The sequence below is a fragment of the Barbus barbus genome (genome assembly GCF_936440315.1).
Source record: "Barbus barbus genome assembly, chromosome: 14".
Taxonomy (NCBI): domain Eukaryota; kingdom Metazoa; phylum Chordata; class Actinopteri; order Cypriniformes; family Cyprinidae; genus Barbus; species Barbus barbus.
In genome coordinates, this window is record NC_136742.1 from 1961163 (window position 1) to 1987633 (window position 26471).

The 26471-nt window shown below is 41.3% G+C and overlaps 1 pseudogene across 1 annotated transcript in view; it reads left to right on the forward strand.

The window, feature by feature from the left end:
* Positions 1-26471, forward strand: part of LOC306879929 (laminin subunit alpha-2-like) — a 225482-nt pseudogene that overhangs the window by 17576 nt on the left and 181435 nt on the right. The window contains exons 4-10 of the transcript in view: positions 1521-1610; positions 2826-2943; positions 4819-4998; positions 5654-5753; positions 6123-6283; positions 20170-20310; positions 24740-24910. The product of the transcript in view is annotated as a laminin subunit alpha-2-like (transcript). The remainder of the gene's footprint in view (positions 1-1520; positions 1611-2825; positions 2944-4818; positions 4999-5653; positions 5754-6122; positions 6284-20169; positions 20311-24739; positions 24911-26471) is intronic.

A 26471-nucleotide genomic window follows, 5' to 3' on the forward strand; every position in this document is an offset into this window, starting at 1 on the left:
CAGTAATTAACAAATCAGCCCTCTCTTTCCCTCAAAGATGCCATATCACACGCCTCCACCCGCCCACTTCCTCCTACAAACTCATTAACTAGCTGATTGACCTGTTTCCATCAAAGAGTAGTTTCATTGAAATGCAGGATTACGTTTCTCACGTGCATTGAGCAATTTGGATAAATTAACCCAAAGTATTTATTTCAAAGAGTCATTTTGCAATCTGAGAGGCTTAAGTTACATTGGTCGCATATGATTTTGAGGCTAATTTAAAGGTCATGTGTGTCATTCTCATATCAAAGTGTATTGTTCTGAGTTTGGTAAGTTGACTTACCCAGGAAGTTTAACACTGTGGCTTTGTGTGACTTTCAAATCATTGATCTGTTTAAGCATCACAACCAGCTTGACAAACGCTGTATGCATTAAAAGTATAGTATAAAAGTGTGCTTGTTTATTCAGTGATGCTCAGTCGGTACCTTTAAGGGTGTGTAAAACCCTTGTAGTAATGGAACATATGCTTATTATATTATATGCTTATTGGGGACGCTTGACTGATTGCACAGACACTATATTGGAAGAGAGCTGAACTGGATGATGATATTACTGAATCATCAATTAATTGACTTTAACTGAAAAATGTCAAACTTGGAAAATGTGAATGACAGTCTATTGAAGAGACAAAATAATAAACATTAGTATCATGTAACTACAATTTTGTATTTACGTTGCATCAAGTTTAAAAATCGGAAGTACATTTGGGTACTTTCATGTGTCAAAATCCTAAGTTGTTAGTTAAAGGAATAAACATAAAAAGCACACAGTAAAAAAAAATATTTAATTGCAGTCAGGGGCATAACCTATTGCAGGCAATAGTAACAATAGCTGAAAGTTAAATAATTTAACCAAAGTCAAGGTCAAAGTGCCCACCAAGGGTGAACACTAATCACCATAATAGTGACAACAGACTTCAACAACTTTTGCACACGTGCTATTTGTTGAGGTCTTACCGGGATCCTACCAGCATCCAAATGACAACATATGCTGGTCCACCAGCACACCAGTGTCCCGTGATGGTGACCAGCAGCCAGTGACTGAAGCTGGTACCACTGTGCAAAGCATACCTTATGCTGGTGACCAGCAATACTGGGTTTTTCAGCATGGTAACAATTCACATCTAGATAAATTCCTTATTTTGATTCATATATTTAAAAATATGTTGTCCGCTTTAGGGGGAAAAGTGGTTCCCAAACTCCTACTTTCGTCGTGTGAGGGGTTATGTGAACTTGTAGCTGAAAAGCAGAGATGTTCATAAAGTTTAACGTATAGATACTTTGCTTCCAAGATGCTACCCAGTGCTTCATCAGAACCAGACCACAAAAGGTCTGCCAAGTGGAAAACATAAAATAAATAAATAAACCATCAGCAAACGTGCTTCTGTAAATATTTTAAAGGAAATAGACAACAGTTAGTAACTTATGTATTACAGTAGAGTTTGAGGTTAATGTGATTGCATTGCTTTTGTTTTTCAGTATTACTACTCCATTAAGGATATATCAGTAGGAGGCATGTGCATCTGTTATGGTCACGCTAAGGCCTGCCCGCTCAACCCAATCAACAAGGTTTGTCATCTGAAGCTAAAGAATCTTTATCCTCAAATGTTATCACTGTAATTAGGGTTATTACTTGAGCTTTATCATTAAGTTGTTAATTAGAGACTAATCACATTTGGCCTTTATAAAGCATGCACTCACAACAGTTGTAAAAAAATCAAAAATGAAATAGTTGCATTGTGTCTTATATGATCAAAATGCTGTATTTTGTTTTACATATATTTTGTGTCTGTGTAATAGGTGTGTAATAGCCACTACCTCTATCACCAAAACATCTATCATGATACATCAAAACAAGTTTTTTTTGCTTTTTCTTTACAGCACCACAAAATGTCTAGCACATTTTCAGATAACTTTATGAAAATAATTTAAAGACAGGGCAAAAATTGGATAACAATACACAATTTGACACAATTTCAGTAGATGAATAGGTTTCATTTGAACTATCCCTTTAAACTTTGAGCACATACCAGCCATGAACATATCAATACACAAAGGTTGCAGACACTTGGAGGAAATTAAAGGAATGAAGAAGGATGAATGCATTTGATTTATTTATTTAAATAGGACTTAATATGACTCTCCTAACCTCAGCTTATTAATACATTCATCAAAATCATACGTTTTACTATTTTCTAGTTTACTATTTTCTGACGATTAGTGCATGCACTGAAAGACTGTAAGGGAAGTGTAACCAAATTCATTAAATTAATTTACAATATGTACACATTCGTTCTTCATCGTATGGCTAATATGCTGAAAATATGTTGTTTGCATTTCTGTAAATGACTGTTGGTTCTTTAACATTTCTTTCGTAACAGTTTAAAAAAAGTAAAATATCAAAGGTTAAGCTGCTTACTTACTCTTTCATCTCAATTTTCGGTGATTAAAAAGAAAGTTTAATGTTGAAATTCATGCTCTACTTAAGTGCCCATTAATGGTAGCGCTTGCCTTTTTTGATTTGATTGTCCATCTCAGTCATTATGACATTGACAAGTGCTGCAAGACCACTGATCCGCTCAGTACCAAAATACAGCTAATATTAGGCAATTGTTTCACCATTTTTATTATGCACATTGTTGTAAGCCTCAGTGGTGCTTAGGCACTTAGTCTGTTCTGCATTATGTTTGTCATCTCAGATTGAGTTTTAATTGCGAAGGCATTCTCAAAACATTTCTGAATGGCACACAGTTGGTTTAATTGACTGTTTGGTTTTGACAACAGAAATTCAGCTGTGAGTGTGAACACAACACTTGTGGAGAGAGCTGTGACCGCTGTTGCCCTGGTTACAACCAGAAACCCTGGATGGCGGGAACCTTCCTCACATGCCACGTCTGTGAAAGTAAGAGGTCTCAACAATGTCCCACAGAACTGAGCATGCTGCTTTACTAACCAATTTTATCCTATTTAGGTGTGGTCTATAAACATCAGTTCATGTTATATGACATCTGAGTGATTATATTTATATCATAGTCACACTATGTAACAGATAAAGTTCCCCTGTAGTGAAAATCAAGTTTGTTATGCTGTTTATTTGTCTATGTGGTGTTTTTAATTTGCTTTTAGACAAGCCAAGCACCAATCCATTTATCAACACCGTTGCTGAGTATTTTCTCCTTAAAAATGTAGTTTCCCTAAGGCTGACCCAGAAACACAGTTTGAAACAGCCCTTTTGTTGCTACGTCACAAAATTCAACAACCAATCATGTCAAGGGATAGATTCTAGTGAGAGGCAGCTAGGTTGATCCAGTAAAATTGATAGAGATCGCATGCAAAATATACCAATAGGATTACCAGTGCAAAATTAGAATAAAAAAAAAACACGAAACAGTGGTTTAACGTGAATTTAGAACTGCTAATTTGAATAATAACCCGCGGCAACAGTGTAAAAGTAGCCCGGAGTCAGACCCACCTCTCCCGCATCGGCGTCCACTCTGCTCTTCGCATGCATTGCTCGCGGGTGCGAATTGGAATCACAAACTTGGCTGCATTCGAGTCTTCAAGGTAGTTTGAGGAAAAAACATCGCCAAGTAAGTAACTTTAACAAATGTTACAGTATCCACTCTAGCTGTCCACTAGAAAATACATAGTTTTATCAGTCATTATGCTACCCATGGATCAGGAGGCCCTGGCTGGTGTGACTGAGTGGAGGCGGTGCTAATTTACATATTCATAGATCCGCGTATAGTAAATGAGGCAAGGGTGTAGAGTTCCATTCAAGCTGTTTTAAGGCATGAGAAAATTATTTTCACAAGAAAAAAACATTTCAATATGTAATTTTCACGATCAAACATGAGTTTTAAGGGATACAATTTTTGACTACAGGGGGACTTTACTGCATCTTAATATGAATTACGCGTTTGGGCCTTTCAGTCTGATTGGTTTATTGGCATTTCAATATTGGCTGATATAACTGTTCAACAGTACTGGGACTCTCCACTGTTTGTATTACTTTGCTTGCCTGTGTAAATTCTTCATCAAATGTAGAACCTGTTCAGACAATATGTGATTTCAGATACACTGAGTGTCTTTATAAACACTGAGTCATTGAATTATTCACTCAACCAATTGATTAAAAAGCATAAATTTTCCAGGAATTAACCAGATGACTGTCTTAATGAGCGGATCACTGAATTGTTTGTTAAATGAGTTGTTCAAAAATACAGAATTGTTCAGGAACAAAATGCCCCTGTGTCTTTATGTGGAACTGTTTTTATTGGCGAAGCAAAAACACACAAAGTAACTGGCAATGCTGAGTCTAAAATTTAAGTTACACAATATTAACTAGATTATATAACTACTGTATTAAAGCTATATCACTCAATCTAGTCGCCTTCTTGTTACTCCATTTTTACTTCTTGTTACTCCATTCTGGAACGACCCAAGCTGCAGTGGCCAGCTTTAATGGGGCATTCTTGGATCAGGAACAGAGATTTAGACATCTCTTTTTGGACTACAAGGGTGGTTACCTCATTTACTATACGCGGATTTACTATACGCAGACTAGCAATGGAAGATCCTGAATTCATTGTGCTGTTGTTTGTAGTATCAGCACACCTGTTATTACCTGTGTCTGAATCATAGTTGTGCCAGTATTCAGATCAACTCTTCCTTATGTGGTATTGCCATATTATCAGTGCCATGTGTCAGGAGCTGCTTGTAAAGCTGCACTGCTTCCCTTATTGTTGTATAATCATGTGATGTCTTTATTTGCCAGAGTGTAACTGTCATGACAAATCAGAAGAATGCTATTACAACAAGACCGTGGCCGATGCTAAGCCGAGTTTGAATATTCATGGTGAATATGAGGGAGGCGGAGTCTGCCTTGGTTGCGCTTAAAAATACAGGAGGAATTAACTGTCAGTCATGTGTAGATGGCTACTACAGACCAAGTGAGGTGAGTATTGTGGCGGGAGGAGCCAACGACAGACACAGTGGGTGTGGCGTCAAGGGGGCTTCTGGGGGATTCGGCGGCCCGGCATCCTGGCCCGTCAGCCGCCTAACGGGTGCGGCAGTCCACCTCGACGCTCCCTTCCTGGACCCACGAAGACACCAGCGTGCATGCACGGGGAAGAGACCGGTCTCCCGAGGAGAGGCGCGCTTGGCGTTTAAACGGCGGCGGTGATGAGGCTCTATTCACATCAGGTGTGCCTCATCACACGCCGCCAGCCCTGGCTGTTTCAGCGCCCCTCCTCTCTCACACACCCACTCCCGTCGGGAGCCTGGTGAAGGGCGGCGAATACGGGACGGGGTGGTGATGATGGACAGGGGGGAGGCAGCCGACTCGTCACAGTATCTTTATATATATATATATATATATATATATATATATACATTTACATTTACACCAAAGGCATGCGTCTTATCCACTGCGCTATCACCACCCCCCTGTATATATATATATATATATATATATATATATATATATATATATATATATATATGTGGGTCAATGCCCATGGGCCAACTTTATTTTTTAAGGCTGAGTTCAGTGAAGGGAGAATCAAATGTCTTTTGTTGTGTAACTGAGCCTAATGTGAATATTTTCCCAGGTGAGTCCACATGAGCCCTGGCCTTGCAGACCCTGCTCATGTGACCTGAGGGGTTCACTGCACACTTCATGTGTCCCAGACGAGAGTCAGGCCACCGCAGGTACAACACAACACAACACAAGACAGCACAACGCCCTGTTTACACCTGCTAAGTGATTTTGGTGATCGGATCACTGAAATAGCATGTGGAGGTCACTAGAAGCAGATGACCACATTGCACTGTAGTATAAACACGTCATCCTTCCTGAATGCATCACATGGATTTTAGATTTTCTTTGCATGCATTGCACAATTTATAAATAGGCATTTGAAACTTCCACCTTTTTAAAAACGGCTTTGTGTTTTTAAAGCATGTTTTATTTTGCATTGATAGTATTGATGTTTCTGTGTGTGTTTGAGTGAAAGTGTTCTGTGTGTGTGTGTTGAGCAGGAGCTCAGGCTGTAATGGTGTGTTCTCTTGTCTCTGTAGGTTTGGCAGTGGGCTCGTGCATCTGTAAGCAGGGATACGCAGGTGAGAAGTGTGACAGGTGTGCGTTTGGATACACATGATTCTCTCTGTGTGAGCGATGCAACTGCAGCAGTGATGGCAGCATTAACCAGGATCCCTGCCAGCCACCCTGTGTGTGTAAGGTACGACACATGTTACCACATTAACACTGGCCTCCCTCTGCTTATACAGCCATCATGCACTTACTGCTACAACAATGCCACAATATAGGCACAGACTCTATGACCTTATTTGATTATTTGATGTTTACTTGGAATGGATATGTGCACTTATTATATTATTATTATTATTATCCTTTTTTTTTTCATTTGTGCCTGTGGTAGCCCATGTGGTCAAAAGTTCAAAATTGCACTTATGTAAAACCTTATCTCATCTCATCAACTTTTTCATCATGTGTTCTAGATATGTGCTCTTTTTTCCCCATTTTAAAGAAGCATTTCTTACAGTAATTATCTTACAAAATTTGCCTCACAAAATGTATTGATTAGATTTGAGATTTTCTGAGAAATGGCTTCATGGAGGTCAGTGTGATTCCTCGGGTGTGTAGGTTGGGGTCATGATGTTTAGATATTTATGGATGCCAATCTGTGTTTCTGAAATCTGCTGTTTACAGGATGCTTTTAGAGTTTATCCCGCATCGGCCAATTACAAAGAGTGGTTTCTAGAGCAACCGTGCAGGATGAACTTTGACACTGGTTAGGTTAATTATTGAGATGCAGAAGATCATGCATACACAGCTTGTGGTAAGTACAGAGAACCTGCAGCATTAATGATTTAACAAGCAACTCATCCTAAAGTCCAGCACAGAGATAAATACACTCGCTGATCAATCACCTCAGTGACAAGGATCTTCATTTAGCTGACAAACGCCATATATTTGATTCTCCTGAACTGCTGCATTGAGCAGTCAGATATATGTAAGAAATCTGAAGTATATTTTTACAGACTGCCGAAAGCTACAGAAAAGAGACGCAAATTATCCTGCAATTCAAATAAACAGATGGACTGCAGGCAGCGAAACAGGGATTTGCATTTATCATTTTATGTTAATATGCTGAATTTTGCAGTAAAATCATACCGTATATATTGTATTGTAATATATATCGTATTGACAACTCATCAATTAAATATTTACCATCTTATGTTCTGCATAACTGGATGTTTTTAAATAAACACTGATACAAGCGATATAAGTTTTTGGGCTGGACGATATGATGATATATATAACATTGATATAAGTGATCACCCGGATTTAATACAACCTACTTTGTATTTACAAAATGCGTTCACAGGCAAATTTGCTTTATGTACGGCATCGAAATTAGGCACATATTAATGTCAGGAAACATGATTCCTGGCTGTATATCAATATCCATGGGCCACTGGGTCTTTGGTAAGTTGTAAGGAACAGTATATCGATTCCAACAACCTTTAGTTTAAACTGTTTATATTTTGTTTTGCTCTCGTTTTTGCAGCTTCCCTATTAAATCCAGTCATACAGCAGCTCTTTTGCCACTCAGTCTGGCTGAGGGGGTGTGTTCAGATGGCAAAGTGACGTCAGTGCATACCCTCTATACCACCATAGTACCCTTTCTGAGAGCATTCACACAGTTTTTTGCTGTATGTAGACTCTTATGCTGGCATTAGCAAACCTAGCATGTCTAGTAACGCATTTCATTACCAAACTCTTTAGATTTAAATGACGTAAATATAGTTAAATGACAACATTTTGGATATGGCCTGTTTGGCCCCTTGATAGTCATTTGGATGGCTTCACAGTTTCTCACATTTAGTGATCCCTAAGTCTTTAAGGCACTGTTTACAGACCTAAGACAGGTTAGATGCAGTATTGAATTTAAAGTGGGTGACAATGAGGCTGTGAGGCACAGACTTACAGTCACAACCTACAATTTTGATGGACTTTTTGTCTGAATTATTATTTTTTTTTTTTCCAGAAAGACGTATTTTCAGCTGAACTATTGTTATGTTGTTTAACAAAAGTACAATCCATTAACTCTTTCCCCGCCAGCGTTTTGGAAATAGTTGCCAGTCACCGCCAGCGTTTTTGCAGATTTTCACTAAAATTTCAAGTTCAAGTTCAAGTTCAAGTTGAGCTTTATTGTCATTCCGCTACATGTGGGGACATGCAGTGGAACGAAATGTCGTGCCTCGCAGGACCAAGGTGCTACATAAATACAGACATTACAACAATGAAGTAAAAAAAAAAAAAAAAAAAAAAAAACACTATAAACCTATACACTACTAACAGATTTAACTAAGTATACTATATATATATAAGTATTTACCCTATACAAACTAAAAAGGATAAAAAATACAACTATACGAATGCTTCACATAAATATTACCCTATACAAACTAAAAAATAGAAGATAAAAAATACAAACTATACGAATGCTTCACAAATACTGTACATGTGCAAAGAGAGACATTTGAGTCAGCAGCTGGTTGGGGAACAGTGCAGGATTTCACTGATTTCATGGCCCCCAGAATATTTTGTTGTATGAATATTTGAACAAGCAATACATCAAAATAAAGATCAGACCCTCTACTTCCAAACTAAAAAAATATGTTTTATTCTAGCTTCAAGCATTGCTTTTTTGTTTTTTTTAACACTTGAAGGAAGGCAGGTTTCTTAAAAAAAAAACAAGCTACATTTTGGCCAAAAAACTGAGAAAATACCATTTTTATCAAATACTACATCTGGATTATATTCAGTAATATTATCAAAGCAAAGATGCAGTAGATGGCTTCCATCAGTATCCCAAAATTGCACAGGCCTTTACCACTTTCTGGATTGATATTTCACTCTGTAACCAGTGTCGGGGAAAGTTACTTTTAAAAGTAATGCATTACAATATTGCGTTACTCCCTAAAAAAGTAACTAATTACGTTACTTAGCTACTTTTTATGGAAAGTAATGCGTTACGTTACTTTTGTATTACTTTTGTGTTACTTGTTAAATATGAGCAGGGCTTGATTATTTTTAATACAAGAAATTATATTTATAGCAAATGTAAAAGCCCTTTCACACCAAAAAGTGTAATGAATAAACCTCAGGCTGAAGGAAAAGTAAATTCACGTCTGTACAGTAGAACGCAGGAGGTTGGTTGAACTGGATCATCAAAGGTCAGCAGCAAAGACATTGGCTAATAAAATGGGATTAGATACATTTGTGTTGTTTAACATATTTAATTATTGCAGGTAGGGATGCACGATATTATAGGACTGATATCGGAATCGGACGATAATTGCTTCAAATGTAAATATCGGCATGGGCCCGATATGAAATATTATGCCGATATGTCTTGCCGATAAGAGGAATACATTAACTCACATGTGCTCAGGGTGTGCTAGAGATTAGATCATGTCAGCAGTGTGGCTCATTCTTGAAGCAAAGTTTTGAAGCAAAGTCATTCTGTGCAGTGCTGCTTCAAGTCGAACACGCCTAGAGTAAACCGTAAAAGCACGTGCAGCGGCAGCAGTGACATCCTCCCCCGGGTCCTAACGCTCGCTCGATAAAGAGTTTTAATCTGTAGGGGGAGCTGTTGGTCTACTTCTAATTAAATTAAAAGTAAAATAGCCTACACAAATAACATTTAGACTGTATTTCTGATTAAATATAGCAGTAATTAATGGCATTAAATAATGAGTATGTTTTGATTTAAAGGTCAGAAGCTATAGCTTACATGAAAAAAAAATCACATGACACTTGTAAATTAAATTATTTTATATATACCGATTTATTCATTAATGTGTTATATGTTTTATTTTTTAAACAAATCATGAGCTCTAAAAGATTTTCAGAATTTGTACAACTCTTGCTTTAGACCATCTACAAATGTTAAATCTAAAAATAAAGTGTTAGGGTGAACACTGCATCTTTCTCGGGGGGGGGGGGGGGGGGGGGGGGAATATAACTATTGACTTATAGTTATTTTCAAAGCTTCAATGCAATGTCAAAAAACCTTTATTATTGTTTAATTCTAACAAATAAGTTCTTGTTAAAAACGAACCAAAATGAAAAATATTTTGCTTATCGGATATCGGCAAAAATCCAATATCGTGCATTTCACTGTTTTAATTCATTTTGATGAATACTAAATCTGTTTTTTGCGATTGGGATGAATTAATGCACATTCTCATTTAGTCAATAAATGGGAAAAAAGTAACTCAGATAATTTCTTGTAAATTAAAAAGTAATGCGTTACTTTACTAGTTACTTGAAAAAAGTCATATTATTACGTAACTCACACTACTTGTAATGTGTTACCCCCAACACTGTCTGTAACATTAGGCAATTTCGGTTAGTGTTGATGATCGCATTATATTTCATATGCATATACTTACATATGAGATCGCTCGTTTCAGCGTCTTCCTGGTCTGTGTTTTTGATCGGCACATTCAGGAGATGCTAATAGCGCCCCCTAGCGTATAACAGTGAAAACACAGAAACCCGGAAAATTCCATGTTTGGCTAGGAAAGAGTTAAACGCTTCAGTCCCTCACAGCCTCGTTTTCATTCTAGTCAAAAATTAAATCTGGCACAAAGGTCTGTGGCAGCATTAGCTTTCTACAGACTACTCATCCTGAATAAGACAACCAATTAAGCAAGAAGGCACTGAACCAGAAAGGCCACCGCTCAGGTTGTGAGGAATCTCACACAATCTTGTGGTAAAATGTCCTCAATAAATGGAAATTAAAACAGTCTTCTACATGTACGAACTATTTGTTCAGTGAATGCTGTCACAACCAGGACTGAGAGGAAATGGTTTGAAAGGCACATTTTGCAAAACGGCATGGAGGAGACAAGCTAGGACATGTGCCGTCTTATGTGATGAGGATACTTAAAGACTGACAGATGATTGAACCATCATCTTATATTGAACAATGCAGGTCCAAAAAGGACAATGTGCTTCAACAAAAAAACACCATGAAGGATCTAAAGGACTTGTTTTAGTAAGATGAGGCCTTTACATCTGGTCTTAGTTTAACTTTGAGAGGTGAGATAAACTGATCAAGGAACTATGAAGTCTGGAGATCAATTACTGTTTACAACAGTCTTGTAAGATGGTGCAGGGGAGCTAGATGAATATACATCTGAATCTCAAGAAACATACCTTCAGAAGTCTGGCTGAAAGAGAAAGTCAGCTTTACACATGAGACCTCAGGAACAAGCTGGAGGCCTGACAACTTCAGCCACATGGTGCTGGAGATGTGCACCACACAGAGTCAGAAATTATGTTTTATTAACAAGGTTCGGGAGGAGCGCGTCAGATACTTAGCCTAATTAACACAGGAGGTTCCCACTCCAGTTAAACAATGTCCGGCTATAAATACAGCTGACATACCTCTGTTCACTCAACGGATAATCAGCATTCGGTTTGCACCTTTTACCACGACATCTCAGACACAACGCGTCCCGTCCAAACAACGAGACATATACTGAGGATTTTTCGGATCTTCGGGCCAATCTGCCGGCCCCATGATCGTTTTTTTTCCGCCAGACACGGCCGCTGAGCTTCAGTGCTTTGCCGCGGCCGCGGCCGCTGCTTTCTGCTCGACGCCGAGGCTACCTCGCCTCTACTGGCGTCGCTTCCATCCTCTTATCATTCGGACGCAAATATCCGTGCCAACAATCCCTCCAATCGGAAAGTGGTTCGTATTTAAGCCTGTGGCAAACGCTGATTAATTCCGGCGCAACATCTTCGCGAGAGTAAACAAATCGGATTTACACTATCTACTCTTCACCGCGCAAACCAGCCTCACTCATAAATCCACTCCAGCCGACAAGGCGGCCAATAGATCGAGAAAGGTCTGAACTCGCCTCGCTCGACACCACCGTCGTCTCCACGAGCGTCGGGTCGCAACAGCAGGCCTTCAACGAGCCTGGGCCGTGCCCCCAGTTCTCACCGCAACAAAGACCCACTCGCTTCCCGCTTCGGCTCAGCCTTCACCGCGGCTCTCCCGGCCGCAGCGCCGTATGCAGCCGGATCTTTAGCTTCTGCTTCCAGCATGCGCGAGGCAGCTACCGCTAGCGGCGCAACCACCAGTGTTGCCAAATAATTCTCAGGTAAAATCGCTAAAGGCAAGTAATTTGTTGATCAAGTGTTAAAAGACGTCGCGACATCATGTTAATGTCACTATAACTGTGACACCCTAAAGTACGTGCACATTTTGGGTATCGTGATTTTTGTAAGAAAAGGTTATTTTCCATATACTGTGTCGTATCTTACATATATTCTATGTCAAATGTATTGGGAAGCTGAAAACCGCTGTCTATTGTTGAGTGAGATCGGGACTTTTATTTTGAAAATGAGGACTCTTACAGGGCAGTAGTGTTGTGCTTGCGCCGGCGCTCTCACAATTTCTGGAGATGATGTGCGACACAGACGCACTTGCTTCGGTCTCCTCAATTTCTCCTGTTTCTACAGGACTTTCTGATCTGTCAACACGGCCTTTTGTGCGGGGTGCGTAACATAACCATGACACAAGTGCTCAGGATACAGACTGGAATTACTCAAACTTTCCTTATTTTTCACCAGCTTTTTTTACCTATAATTAATTTACACATTGCATTTCAATAAATGGACATAAGATGGATAAGATTAATTTGTTTTATGGTTAAAACCAACAGTGGAAAAGAGAGAATTTCTCACAGTGGACCAACAGTAAATGATTAACAATCATAGGTACAAACCAAAAATTAAGGCAACAAGCACAACTGCATCTTAATTCATACGTGAAGCGTGTACTGCTAGGCACCTCTCCCACAGAGTAAGTTACCAGCCGATGTGCCACCTGGCTGGCTAGCGTTTACACACATAACCGCAATAAAAAAAAATTAAAATTTTTTAAAAAAAAAAAACATTGCTTTACCAAATAATTTTTAAATCACATTTGTTGCTTGGTAAACAAGTTACTAGGCTAGTGCAACAAATGGCTAAATCGGCAACACTGCAGGCTACCTGGACATTCCAGCATGTCCAGCTAAAAGTCTCAAACCACTTTTGTGGCTACTCCCGCAGGAGCCCTATCCGTATTTCCCCACTGCCGCTGCAGTGACTGCTCCCGCAGGAGCCTTTTCTATTTTCCTCCACTGCCGTAGCAGTGACTGCTCCCACAGGAGCCCTATCTGTATTTCCCCACTGCCGCTGCAGTGACTGCTCCCGCAGGAGCCTTTTCTATTTTTCTCCACTGCCGCAGCAGTGACTGCTCCCGCAGGAGCCCTATCTGTATTTCCCCACTGCCGCTGCAGTGACTGCTCCCGCAGGAGCCTTTTCTATTTTTCCCCACTGCCGCTGCAGTGACTGCTCCCACAGGAGCCCTATCTATATTTGCCCACTGCCGCTGCAGTGACTGCTCCCGCAGGAGCCTTTTCTATTTTTCCCCACTGCCGCTGCAGTGACTGCTCCCGCAGGAGCCCTATCTGTATTTCTCCACTGCCGCTGCAGTGACTACTGCCGCAGGAGCCTTTTCTATATTTGTCCACTGCCGCTGCAGTGACCGCTCCCGCAGGAGCCTTTTCTATAGAAACTAATAACCACCTTTTATTTTGTTTTTTCAGTGGCCTTCAGCTCACGAAGCAGACACTAGCGTGAGGCTACTTCCGCTAGCAGAGCAGGCTTCTCAAATTATTCAGGACTCTCTTCCCATGGCTTATAGCTATGGCCGGTGAAGCAAGCACCATATAACGCTTGAGGCTGCCTCTAATGGAAATTTGGGCCCCCGCTTCTCTTCCTCTCAGCTCTTTATTTCATTTAAAGTCACAATATCCTCTTTTACAGCAACATCACTGCGCGTCCCACCAAATGCTGTTACCTCGGAGCCACCGCTAGTGGCTTACAACATCCGAGTACGGATCCAGGCAGGTGCGGCCATAGACCCCTCATCCAAGGCCATCACTAACAAGCAATTCGGTAACAGATGCATTGCAGGCCACAATAGGCCATAATCGTTTTTGAGTATGAAAAGTAAGTAACTTATGGTTCCGTTGAACTAACTTAATAAAATATCAAACAACATCATCAAACATGCATACGCATTTCATCAAAGCCTACAGAGGACTCAAATAGCCAGACAATCGTCTAATTGTCACTGCGTGATCTAATCCCCATTCGGCTAAACAACTCTTAATTCAAATGTCCACTTAATCTTTAATATTGGCCATTTCCTTATGACAGAATGCTGTAACAATCATAAGTCATTGAACGTGGACATCAAAAATCGCCCTTTTTTTTTTTTTTTTTTTTCTGAGTTTTTCATTACGTTCAGCTGTTTCACCGTTATAATCTGTTCAGCTTTTCCTCTATAGGCGGAGCAATTAAACAAGGGTTCATGATCAGCCTTTTCAATGATCACCTTCTCAGCATTAGCCCATCGGTGTGGCTGCTAGGAAAATTTCCGGGGTAAGAAATGCATTCTAATCAATCTATCAGCTCCGCATAACTCCCCGTTTCAAGCATAAACGCCTCGATTTCCTCTCGATGATTCTCTCGCAATAGTAGGACATTGATCAGGCAATCCATTTGATAAAATCATGGGTCAGTGCCTGGCTGTCAAAAGTTGACATCACCTCCGCTTCCAAAGCCATGCCTATCCATCCAAGGCATTTATTTGGGCTACGCAAGCACAGGAAGTCCTATTTTGTCGTATGCTTAACTTCGAACGCAAGTAGCACCAAGATTTGACGTCATCAGAAGTAGCTTATTGGATTGTCTACATTTGCGCAAGTAATCCTCATAGCGTCTCCCCTTTTAGTCGACTCAAATTATCCTGAGTATCGAACTCTCCGTCAGATGCTCCAAGAGCGCTCCCGTTGGAGCATATACGTTTCTGTCAACTACCGGCAAGGCTCACCTCCAACGCTTTGATTATTGAATTCCTATCAAATGCCGGCAAGAGCCTCCCGGCCGAGCGCTTAGCCGTCCAATGCTGCGAGTATTGATCTCCCATCGAACGTGGCCAGAACCTTCAGAATATGTTTGTCTTTTAACAACCGGCGACGCCTACCCGCTCGTGCCATGAGTATTGAACTCCCGTCAAACGCTACAACCGCCTCTCGGTCAAGCAACCCGTGCCCTTTAGTCGGTCTACCGGCGAGGCTCAACCATCCGACGCAGTGAGTATTGATCTCCCGTCGGATGCCGTAAGAACCTCCCGGCCAGACAACCCTAAACTTTTCCATCCCACAGTCGGCGAGGCTTACCCGTCCGACGCCGCGAGTCTTGCTCTCCAGTCGGACGTCAGCGAGAGCCTCCCGACCACACAACTTTACCCTTCCGTCCTACGTTTTGGCGAGGCTTGCCCATCCAACGCCGCGAGTATTGATCTCCCGTCAAATGCCGGCGAGAGCCTCCCGGTCGAGCAACCTTGCTTCTCCGGCCGACTACCAGCTAATCTTATCCATCCGATGCCGCGAGTATTGAACTCCCGTCGAATGCATCAAGAACGTTCCGAAGATGGTTTTCTTTCAACTAACGGTGAGGCTTACCTATCCGACGCCATGAGTATTGACCTCCTGTCGGATGCTGGCTCGAGCCTCTCGGTCGAGCAAACCCGTCCGGCGCCGCGAGTATCGAACCCCCATCAAACGCTTCAACAGCCGTCCAGTCAAGCAGTCTTGGCTTTTCAGTCAGCCTACGAGCGAGGCTTAACCATCCGATGCAGCGAGTATTGATCTCCCATCGGATGCCGCGAGAGCCTCCCGACCACATAAACTTTGCCCTTCGCTCGGCGACGTATTCCCGACCGACGCCGCGAGTCTCGATCTCCCGTCAAATACGACAAGAGCTTTCAGAATAAGTTTCTCTTGCAATACCGGTGACGTTTGGCCTACTTGCGCCGTGAGAATCAAACCACCGTCAAAAATTCTAAAGCAGCTTTCCGGCCAAGCAATCTTGGCCTTCAGTCTGTCACCGGTGAGGCTTAACCATTCTGACGCAGTGAGTATTGATCTCCCATCGGATGCCGCGAGAGCCTCCCGGTCAGACAAACCCTACCTTTTCCATCCTAGGGCTGGCGAGGTTTACCCGTCCGACACAGTGAGTCTTGATCTCCCGTCGGACGACGGCGAGAGCTTCCCAGCTAGACTAAACTACTCTATCCTTTGACGGTCGGCGAGACTTACCCGTTCGACACAGCGAGTCTTGATCTCCCGTCGGCGAGAGTCTCCCGGCCGCCCTACTTAACCTTCCGTCCGACGGTCAGCGAGGCCCAGCCGTTCGATGCCAAGGGTCTCGTCCCGCCAGCCGAACGCTGTCCGAACCTCTCAGCCAAAACCTCACACCTTTTACCCCGCCTGGCGAGGCTTACCCGTTCGATGTCTCGAGTCTTGATCTCCCCATCGGATGCTGCGAGAGCCCTCCCAGTACCGGTTTTCCTTTTCTCCCTACCTGCCCGGCGAGACTTACCCGTCTGACACAGCGAGTCTTGATCTCACGTCAGACGTCGGTGAGAGTTCTCCCGGCTGGGCTCCTATACTCGACGCCCGCAAGCGAGGCTCATCCATCCGATGCCGTGAGTCTTGACCTCCCGTCGGATGTCGTGAGAGCGTCCTTGCCGGGCGTCCCAAACTCTTTTTATCTTGTCAGGCCGATAGGACCCACTCGTCCGACATCCGGAGTCTTGATCTCCAGTCGGAGGCTTCATGGGCTCTCTCGGTCAGCTACCTGCCCTCCGTCCTCTGATTAGCAGGGGCTAACGGCCAGCAGGGCCCGCACGCCGACTCTGTGAGCTGCTCCACTCAAGGCAACGCGGGCCCCACCGGTCAGGGCCACAACGACGCTGCTCCTCCTCCTCCATCGGCCAGTAGGGCTCACCCGTTCCAACCCATTGAGCACACTGTCAAGCATTGGTTCGAGCCCTCCCGACCAAGCACCAACCACGCAATCCACCAGCGGCCGGTCGAGCCTACCCATCCTATGCCAAACCGCTCCCACGGAGCACGCAAATTTGGCCTATCATACAAGCGATTCTCAAAACTATCTCCCGCCAGACCTCAGTGCGTATTTGGGGGGTTCTTAGTCTGGCGGCTGTCTATTACAATTGCTTTTTGGGGGGTACTCTGGGTTCGGGCCATGCCTGAGCCCGGAGCCCTTCCCCAGGACAGCACGCCAACTACGCATTACTATACACGTCAAATACGCATTACCTTACTCGTGCTAAATATATGTAAATGTGAACTCGTGAAATGATGTTTTATTAACAAGGTTCGGGAGGAGCGCGTCAGATACTTAGCCTAATTAACACAGGAGGTTCCCACTCCAGTTAATCAATGTCCGGCTATAAATACAGCTGACATACCTCTGTTCACTCAACGGATAATCAGCATCCCTCCTCCACCCCTTCTCCACTCAAAGAAGGTATCACTAGAGTTCTCACCACACTATGGGGGGGGTACTCTGGGTTCGGGCCATTCCTGAGCCCGGAGCCCTTCCCCAGGACAGCATGCCAACTACGCATTACTATACACGCCAAATACGCATTACCTTACTCGTGCTAAATATATGTAAGTGTGAACTCGTGAATACAGGAACATTCAGCTGAACATATATATGCTGTAAGAAAATTTCCTTCATCCCTGAAACACAACACAGTGCAATGCATAATTCAAATACAGGTAAAACACCAGTGAAAACACAATACAGAAAATGCCTTCATATTAGCACGGTACATTAGTCCCTATTTTACAGACTTTTTTAGAGTCTGCTGGACAAGGGAGTCAGCGATAAAGGTGCTTAAAAGGTTCTTCACAGCAATGCCATAGAAGAACTATTTTTGGTTCCACAAAGAACTGTTCAGTCATTAAAGAACCATCTCTTTCTTACCTTTTTATAATCTGAGTTCTTCAGATTTTAAAGGTTCCTTATGGAACCATTTAAACAAAAAAGTTATTATATGGCATCGTGAAGCACTTTTATTTTTAAGAGTGTGGTTGGTTTTCCAAAGTCCAATCCTTCAGTGGGAAAGCAGTCCACATGGACAGTAAATCAGACACAAAACACCAGAACAGCCTCTTCTTCCTGTGAAGACAGCAGGTGGGAATCCTGATTGATTTCAATCTCATCATTCCAGCAGTAGAGAGGGGAGTGAGTCTTTTTCAAAAAAACATGCAACAGACCCAGTGATTCATTCTTTCCAAAGTAGGTGGACGTTTGCATTAGGGATCTAACAACCAGACAGTAGTTCCAAGAAATCAACAACAGCCATTGATTTTCTATTTCTGGGTCAAAACACACAATATAAGGTTAAAGTGTTTCTCTGGCACCTCCAAATTCAGCATAAGAGTGCAACGCTTCATTTGAAAGCTGCAGTACAGTTAGCTGCTCTGATCTGATCTCTCAGTATCAGACACACATCTGATGTCGCCTCTGTTCTGTGTAAATGAAATACTGCTTGAGAGCTGCTTTACACTTTGATGTTACCCTGACAACTAACTTGTGTCTTTTTTTTTCCTCGGCTGCCGAATAGTTGCAGTCTGGACCCCCCCCCCCCCCCCCCCCCCCCCCCCCCAAAAAAGAGCTTAAAGTCTTTCAATGCACAAAACACACTGAGAAAATAGAAAAAATGAGCCACTTCAGTTTTAATGCAGAACTACAGATGATGGAGAAGGGTTTCACAGGATTTCTCTCAGCGCTCCAGATGGATGGATGAACAGATGAAGAGTGAGCGGAGGTGAAGCGTGTTTGGCGTTGCCCAGATGAAGAGGCTGTGATGGTCAGATTATAGAGACAAACGTTCAGCTCTGTTCAGTAATGCTTGGGCTCAGGCAGAGCGCCAGTGTAAATGGGACATTAAGAAACATCAGTAAATGACACCCACAGACGGCATGGACTCGCTCCAGGTGCTGCAGCCTGATGCCAAAATTTGCCAATAGCTGTAATATAAAGAAATAAATGAAAGTGTCAGAAACACTGTCTGGTGACTGGAATGGAAGAGTTCATCTGAGAGAGTTCCTCATACTGTAGTTAGTACTGGATTCACACAGCAGGGTCGATTGATGATCAGAATTTAAGAACTGACTTCCTTGAAGATCATGAGTGTGAATCTGAATTGAGCTGGACACAACACTGTTGAATTCAGTTTAAAATAACACTGAGTTACATTTAAAAAATTCTACACAGAGCAATTTCACTAGTTCATCACAAGTTGCATAACATATTTTCCATATTGGAATAAATAAACACAATTAAGTATCATTGTGTGTATAATCTTATGGATATAAGATAATAAACAGGTAAGATTTTAAAATGCTTTCTTCAGATCAGGTTGTTTTTAAGATCAGGTTTTTTTTAAATATATTAATATTGTTATTCAGAAAGGATGCATTAAATTGATCAAAAGTGACAGTAAATACATTTATAATGTTACAAAATATTTATATTTCAAATAAATGCTGTTCTTTTGAACTTTATATTCATCTGTATATCCTGAAAAATAAACATTTATCACGGTTTCTACAAAAAATATTGGGCAGCACAACTGTTTCGAGCATTGATAATAATCAGAAATGTTTCTTGAGCAGCAAATCAGTATATTAGAATGATTTCTGGAAGAGTAATGATGCTGAAATTCAGCTTTGATCACAGCAATCAATTGCATTTTAACAGATATTCACAGCTATTTTAAATTGAAATAATATTACAGTTTTTACTGTATTTTTAATCAAATAAATGCAGCCTTGGTGAGCAGAAGAGATTTCATAAAAAAAAATCTTACTGATGTACATATAGGCAAACTTATTTCTAGTTACAGCAGTAATTCTGAATGGTGCACAATCCCAGTTACACACACAGATATGAAGAGGTCCTGCAGCTATTGAAATAAATTAAATAGAAGAATAATGACTTGTCCTTCACTGTAGAGGTTTGTGCACCTGTGTGTGTGTTTAAGTAACACACTTCCCATGAGTTAGTGCTGCTTTAACAGTGTTTAATAGTGCATGCAGCCCAGTTTCACTCAACAGTCTCTCTATCTCTCTCTCTCTGCAGGAGCATGTGGAGGGACAGAATTGTGACCACTGTAAACAGGGATTCTATAATCTCCGTGGAGACCATCTCCGTGGATGCGATAAGTGCTACTGTTCTGGTCTAGCCAGCCTGTGTGCTGAATTCCACTGGGACTACAGTAATGTAGGAGACAAGCCGTTTCATTACCAGTGTGTGTTTGTGTGTGTGTGTGTGTGTGTGTGTGAGAGAGAGAGAGAGGGGTGGGGGTCTCGTTTCTCATTAGTTACACTATCTTAAATCTTTCCTTGGCTTGTGGGATTCAGTCTTATTAAGCAGTAATGGCTGTTCTTACACACACATGCTCACACAGACGAGTCACATGGACAATTTCCAGTTTAATGAGTGAACAATGTTGCTGGTCATCATGTTTAGAAGTGAACTGTCATGAGTGCAGTCTTTACACATACACACAAAGGGGACAGAAGTTAGGAAGGGTGAAAGTTTAATACTGTATAGGGCCCTTTTTGCATCAATTTGTGTGTGTGTGAGAGAGAGAGATGCTACCAGCATCTGTCTTTACAATTAAGCTGACCTTGAGTTGTCTTTTCAGAGCTCCACTAGCTTTAATTCGGCCGTGTGTGTGTGTGTGTGTGTGTATTCTGCAGCTTTGATGTACAGGCAGATCTTAATGACTTTAAATGTACTTATTAAGTGGTCAAATATTGATGAAACTGTCTAACACAAAGTCTTACTCAAAAATATAATAACTAAACTACAATGAAAAAAGGCCTGACATTTGGTGCAGTACTGATAGTATTGCACATAATGTTATTTATTTCCACCAGTTCTGCAATTATAATGCTGGGAATTCCTATTCAATATAACAGGTTGATTGAGTAAATGAATGCACACAGATGAACAGATCAGATCAATCTTTCTTTCAGAATGTAATTTCACTAACAACGCCAGTGAATCCAGTTATACTCAGTAAAAGGGCCGATAGCACACCAAAAAAAATGTGTAGTGTTTTTGCACTTTATTTTTAGTTTTGTTTATTTTATTTTTTATTGTAAGTTAAAATAAATGTTTTTTTTTTTTTTAATGCACTGCCTTGCACTATAGTACAATGAATCTGCCCGAAACACCATCTACAGTAGCATCTGAGTTTTAAGTTAATGCACAGAATGGTGCTTCGCAGGAAGTCAGAGGCTACTGTCACATATTTGGCTACCAACATTCTTCAGAATACCTTCCTTTGTGTTCAGCAGAAGGAAGAAACACTGACAGCACAGGTTTGAAACAAGTGTAGGGTGAGAGAAAGATGAGCGAATTTAAATTTTTGGGTGAACTGTCCCTTTAAAAACGTTCTCTTTAAAATGAGATCACACTGTGCAAATAAGATTTGAAATAAAATGACAATGACGTGAAATCAATAACTGCTGAATGTATTCAGAAACAGATGCAGATCTTTTATTTGTATATTTTTTGTCTTACAGTACATTTAAATAGTCACAAATAAAAATAGACTATGTCATCTGTCAAGCTTACCTGAGAACAGTATAAATAAACAAAAATAGTGACACTTCACAGAAAAGAAACACAAAGGCATCAGTCTCCCTGTTTCATAAGAACTTTACATAAATGCATGCCATTTTACAAGAGGAGTACCTCTGATCCATACATAATCTGAAAGTTCCTCTAAACAGCCTCTTCAATCATAGACTAGATCACAGACAGATCAAATTTTACAAAATTATCCAGAAAATGAGCAAGAATAAGGAAGGCAGATGTTTGATAGATAACACATTACCACAGAATAAGCTTCTCTTAGTCTGGAACGATTTTTTAACACTGAAGTCTTCCCATTAACAGGTGAAATTCTGAAAGTTTACTGTGAAAGATTATTTGGTTTAATGAAAAATGATCAGCACAAAATACTAATTTATTAAAACAATTTAATAAAAACTAGTTACCAGCATTTTAAAATAATTTTGAGTCTAGATCAGTTGGAAGGGATTTTTTTCTTTAAATAATAATGGATTGATTTTTTCATTACAGTAATGTGAAAAAATGTGTGTACATTACTTTACTTTACTTTACTTTTGTCATTTAGCAGACGCTTTTGTCCAAAGCGACTTACAAATAAGAAAAAGTAACTAAAACTAAAAAGTTACAACTCTATAAATACTATCTACCTACATATTTAAGAAAATAAAGAAATTAAATAAAATTGACACATGCATATAACAACTTTTCAATAATAAACATATCAATGAAAAAATTTAATAAAATTACATTATCCTGTAGTGTGACAAAAGAGTAGCCTTTATTTCTTAAAAAATGCACGTATAATAATTATTTAAGAATTAGAACAATGTTGTTTAAAATAGTTCCTGATAAGTTACAACATACACACAGCATTTCCATCAATAGTGTAATAGAACAGAACAGACTTCATTTACCTAAAAATACATAATACTGTTTATAGAAATTGTGTGCTTTACAGGTTAAATCAGTATATGAATCAATACAATATACCTCTTTAATATTCCTGATATTAAATCAATACATGCTGATACCAACTATAAATTCTTTAACTATTATGAAATAACTATTGGCAGAGTTGTTGTACAGAAGGGACTCTTTAATAGACCATACAATGAACTGTTTCTTCTCCCACAAACAGTGACAAAACTTCAGTTCCCCTTCAGGAACCTAGCTCAATCAGAGCAAACGGCGGCTCGACATTGAGATGACGTTCTCGCCCACATGAAAGACCTGGGGTTAAGACTAAACGCCAAGAAAAGTGTGCTTTCTCCATTACAGAGGACCACTTATCATGGGGTGGTGTGGGATTCGACCACGATGCAGGCACGTCTGTCCCCTGCTCGTAACGAGTCGATCCTCACAGTCAAGAGAGTGAAAGAAGGCCAGTCACTCACTGTCAAGCAGTTTCAGAGACTACTGGGTCTGAGGGCAGCTGCGTCCAACGTGATACCTTTTGGCCTGCTGTACATGAGACCCCTACAGTGGTGGCTCAAGACCAATCCTGCAATCCAGAGCTCCCTCTACGAGGAAACTGTACGCCCTGAAGTGGAAGCTCTTCACTTCATGGTGAGCAGGTTGCCAGCTCGACCCAGCTAACTGCCCGATTGGTACAGTTCTGGAGTTCGTGCAGGCCTGTCTCTCCGCAGGGTTAACCCACTCCACAATTGAGGTGTATGTGGCGGCCATTTCGGCCTACCACGTTCCTGTCAGTGGTCAGTCAGTGGGTAGACACCCGCTAGTTACACGTTTCCTCCGCGGAGGCCGCCGGTACGTTCACGTGTCCCCACGTGGGACCTGGCTGTGGTACTAGAGGCTCTTTGCAAGCAGGCCCTTTCAGTTGCCCCTGCCTATCTTGACTTTGCGCCCGGTATGGCCAAAGTTTTTTCTCTACCCCCGAGCAGGGTATATACCTAAAGTTCCCTCTGTGATGCCACAGCCCGTCGTACTTCAGGCCTTCTGTCCTCCTCCCTTCAGGGAGTTCGACCAGCAGAAGCTTGGATAGTGGATGCTATTGATATTGCTTATGAGTCCTCTCAGCTCCCCTCGCCGATGGGAGCCAGAGCTCACTCAACCCGAGGTGTGGTGGCCTCCAAGGACTCCTAGCAGGTGTGTCTATGCAGGACATCTGCAACGCTGCTGGGTGGTCCACGCCCCTCACTTTTGTAAGGTTTTATGACCTCGACATTCGAGCCGCTCCGGGCTCTTCTGTCCTCTCGTCCTAGTACACACTAGGCAGGGACTTGTCAGTTTGGCGGCGTGGGTATCTCATTTCCAGAGCGTTTCAGACGCAGCTCGAGTTCCTGAAGGGGAATGTCTCAGGTTACGCATGTAACCATGGTTCCCCCAAGGGGATGAGACGCTGCGTCTTGGGGCCATTCCTCCGGCATCCCAGCTAGCGCTTGCTTCATTCTTAGAAGCTGAAGCCGGCTCCACCTCACGTGCTTTTAAAGGTTCCTAGTTGTGACGTCAACCGCCCGTGACGCCTCGCCCTTCCATTGGACTGATTGTAGAGATAATTCAGAGCACGGTCACGCTGAAGGCGTTCCCAAAGCGTTTCAGACGCAGCGTCTCGTTCCCTTTGGGGGAACCATGGTTACATGCGTAACCTGAGACATTTTTAGGTTATTTGACTGAACATGAAATAATATTTAGAATGTTGCACATTAGAGAAAGGATACAGGCAAAAATACAGATGATCATTTACATTTAGTCATTTAGCAGATGCTTTTATCCAAAGTGACTTATTACAAATGATGACAATAGAAGCAATCATAATAAAAGAACACCGAAACACTGCTAAGCAGAACTGCAATAAATTGCAAGGAATTAATTTGTTCTTGTGCAAATCTGACTGCTCCAATAATGGAGATTGAATGATTATGAGGTTTATGATGTCAAATATGATTATAATGCTAAAGAAGAGCTGCTGGACCTTCTGCTGAATTGATAATATGCACTTAAATGTTTCTTCATTTATCTATATCTTTTATTTAACTTTGTCTTTTGTCATTTGCCCCGCAGCACGGTCTCAGAGATCAGAATGTCCTGGTGTGTTTGTTTGCAGGTGACGGCTATGTCTGGATGGTATCTGACAGGAGCGGATGGGGAGGGGCTTGTGTGGGCGGTGCCCAGCAGATAGACAGCCCACCAGCTCACCGTCAGCCAATCGGACACACAGACTCACCTGACAGCACCGTACTACTGGAGCACCCCGTCTGCTTACCTGCGCAAGAAAGTGAGTGCTTGTGTGTGTGTGTGTGTGCGTGTGTGCACGCACATTTTTGTGACAAATGAGGACATAAATTTGTATAGTGACACAGGTATGACAGGTATTACAAGGTGAAGGTGACTTATGAGGACATTGCCCCATGTCTCCACTTTTCAAAACGCTTATAAATCATACAGAGTGAGTTTTGTGGGGGGAAAGTAGAAATGCACAGTCTTCTGTGAGAGCTAAGTTTAGGTGTAGGGTTGATGTAGGGCAATAGCACATACAGTTTGTACAGTATTAAAAACATTATGCCTATGGGATGTCCCCACTTTTCACAAAAACAAACGTGTGTGTGAGTGTGTGTGTATGTTAATCTGAGCCGGCACACTGTGCTGATGTATAATGTGCTGTAATGATGCCGTCACATTACCACAATACAGACATCATTTATCATCATTATGTTACAGGCTTATTTAGCCTTTCATTTGTCCTTGATTTAACTTCAGTGTCTGCAAGGGGAGAACCACAGCCGGGGACTTTAAACACAAGCATAATGGGAGTATGAAAAATTTAATCAGAGGAGTGTACAGAACCGAATTGTCTGAGACTCGCCTTCATTTAATTTCAGACAGTGTTTATTGCCTATATCATATCATATTACTAATAATATAATAAGTATGTATCAGTAACAATATAACGAGTGAGCGGAAAGACTCTACATGTTATTTTTGGCACACAGGTCAATGTGTGAATATCATTTTGTCCATATTGAAATATAAGCCACTATGAAAGTAGTATGCAGTATGTTTTTCTCTTTTAATTGGAAAAAGCAACGTCGACTGTGATATTAAGACAAAAAAAAAAATTTAATCAGTATTTTTGTAGTAGTCCCAATAAATTGTTTTGGATTAAATTTTATTTTTCTCCTCCACCTAAATATCCGTAACACTTTATTTTGATAGTCCACTTTAGACATTCTACTAACAGTAAGTAACTATGCAACTACATGTCTACTAGTAGTCATTAGAGTATTAGTAAACTGTCTGCTTAATATCTGCTAACACTTTATTTGTATGGGTCCACAGCATACTGTCTATGAGAAACTTTGCAAGTATACATCAACTTATTCTACTAACCCTAAACCTACCCTACTGAGAGTTAGTAGACATGTAGTTGCAAAGCTACTTATAGTTAGTAGAATGCCTAAAGTGGACTATCAAAATAAAGTGTAACCAAAATCTCATTTAGTTTTGATGTACAGCATGGGTGGAGACAAAAATAATTGAACGGTCCTTCAGTCACATGACAGAGCACTAGTTAAAGCTTTTGTCACGGAACGCTAAGAGGAGCGCCGTGGAAAAGACGAGGTCAGGGTCCAGGTGCAGGTAAGGTGCTTTTAATATCAAACAAAAAGGCCAACACGGCGCAAAAAACTAAAACAGAAAACGGGATACACCAAAGGCAACTATAACACAATGCCTGTATCCCTTGAGTCGAATCCACACTAACACAATAACACTTAATTTAGCCAGGCAGAGTAGCGGGAGTGTGGTGCATAAATAGTCCGTGACAATTGGGAACAGCT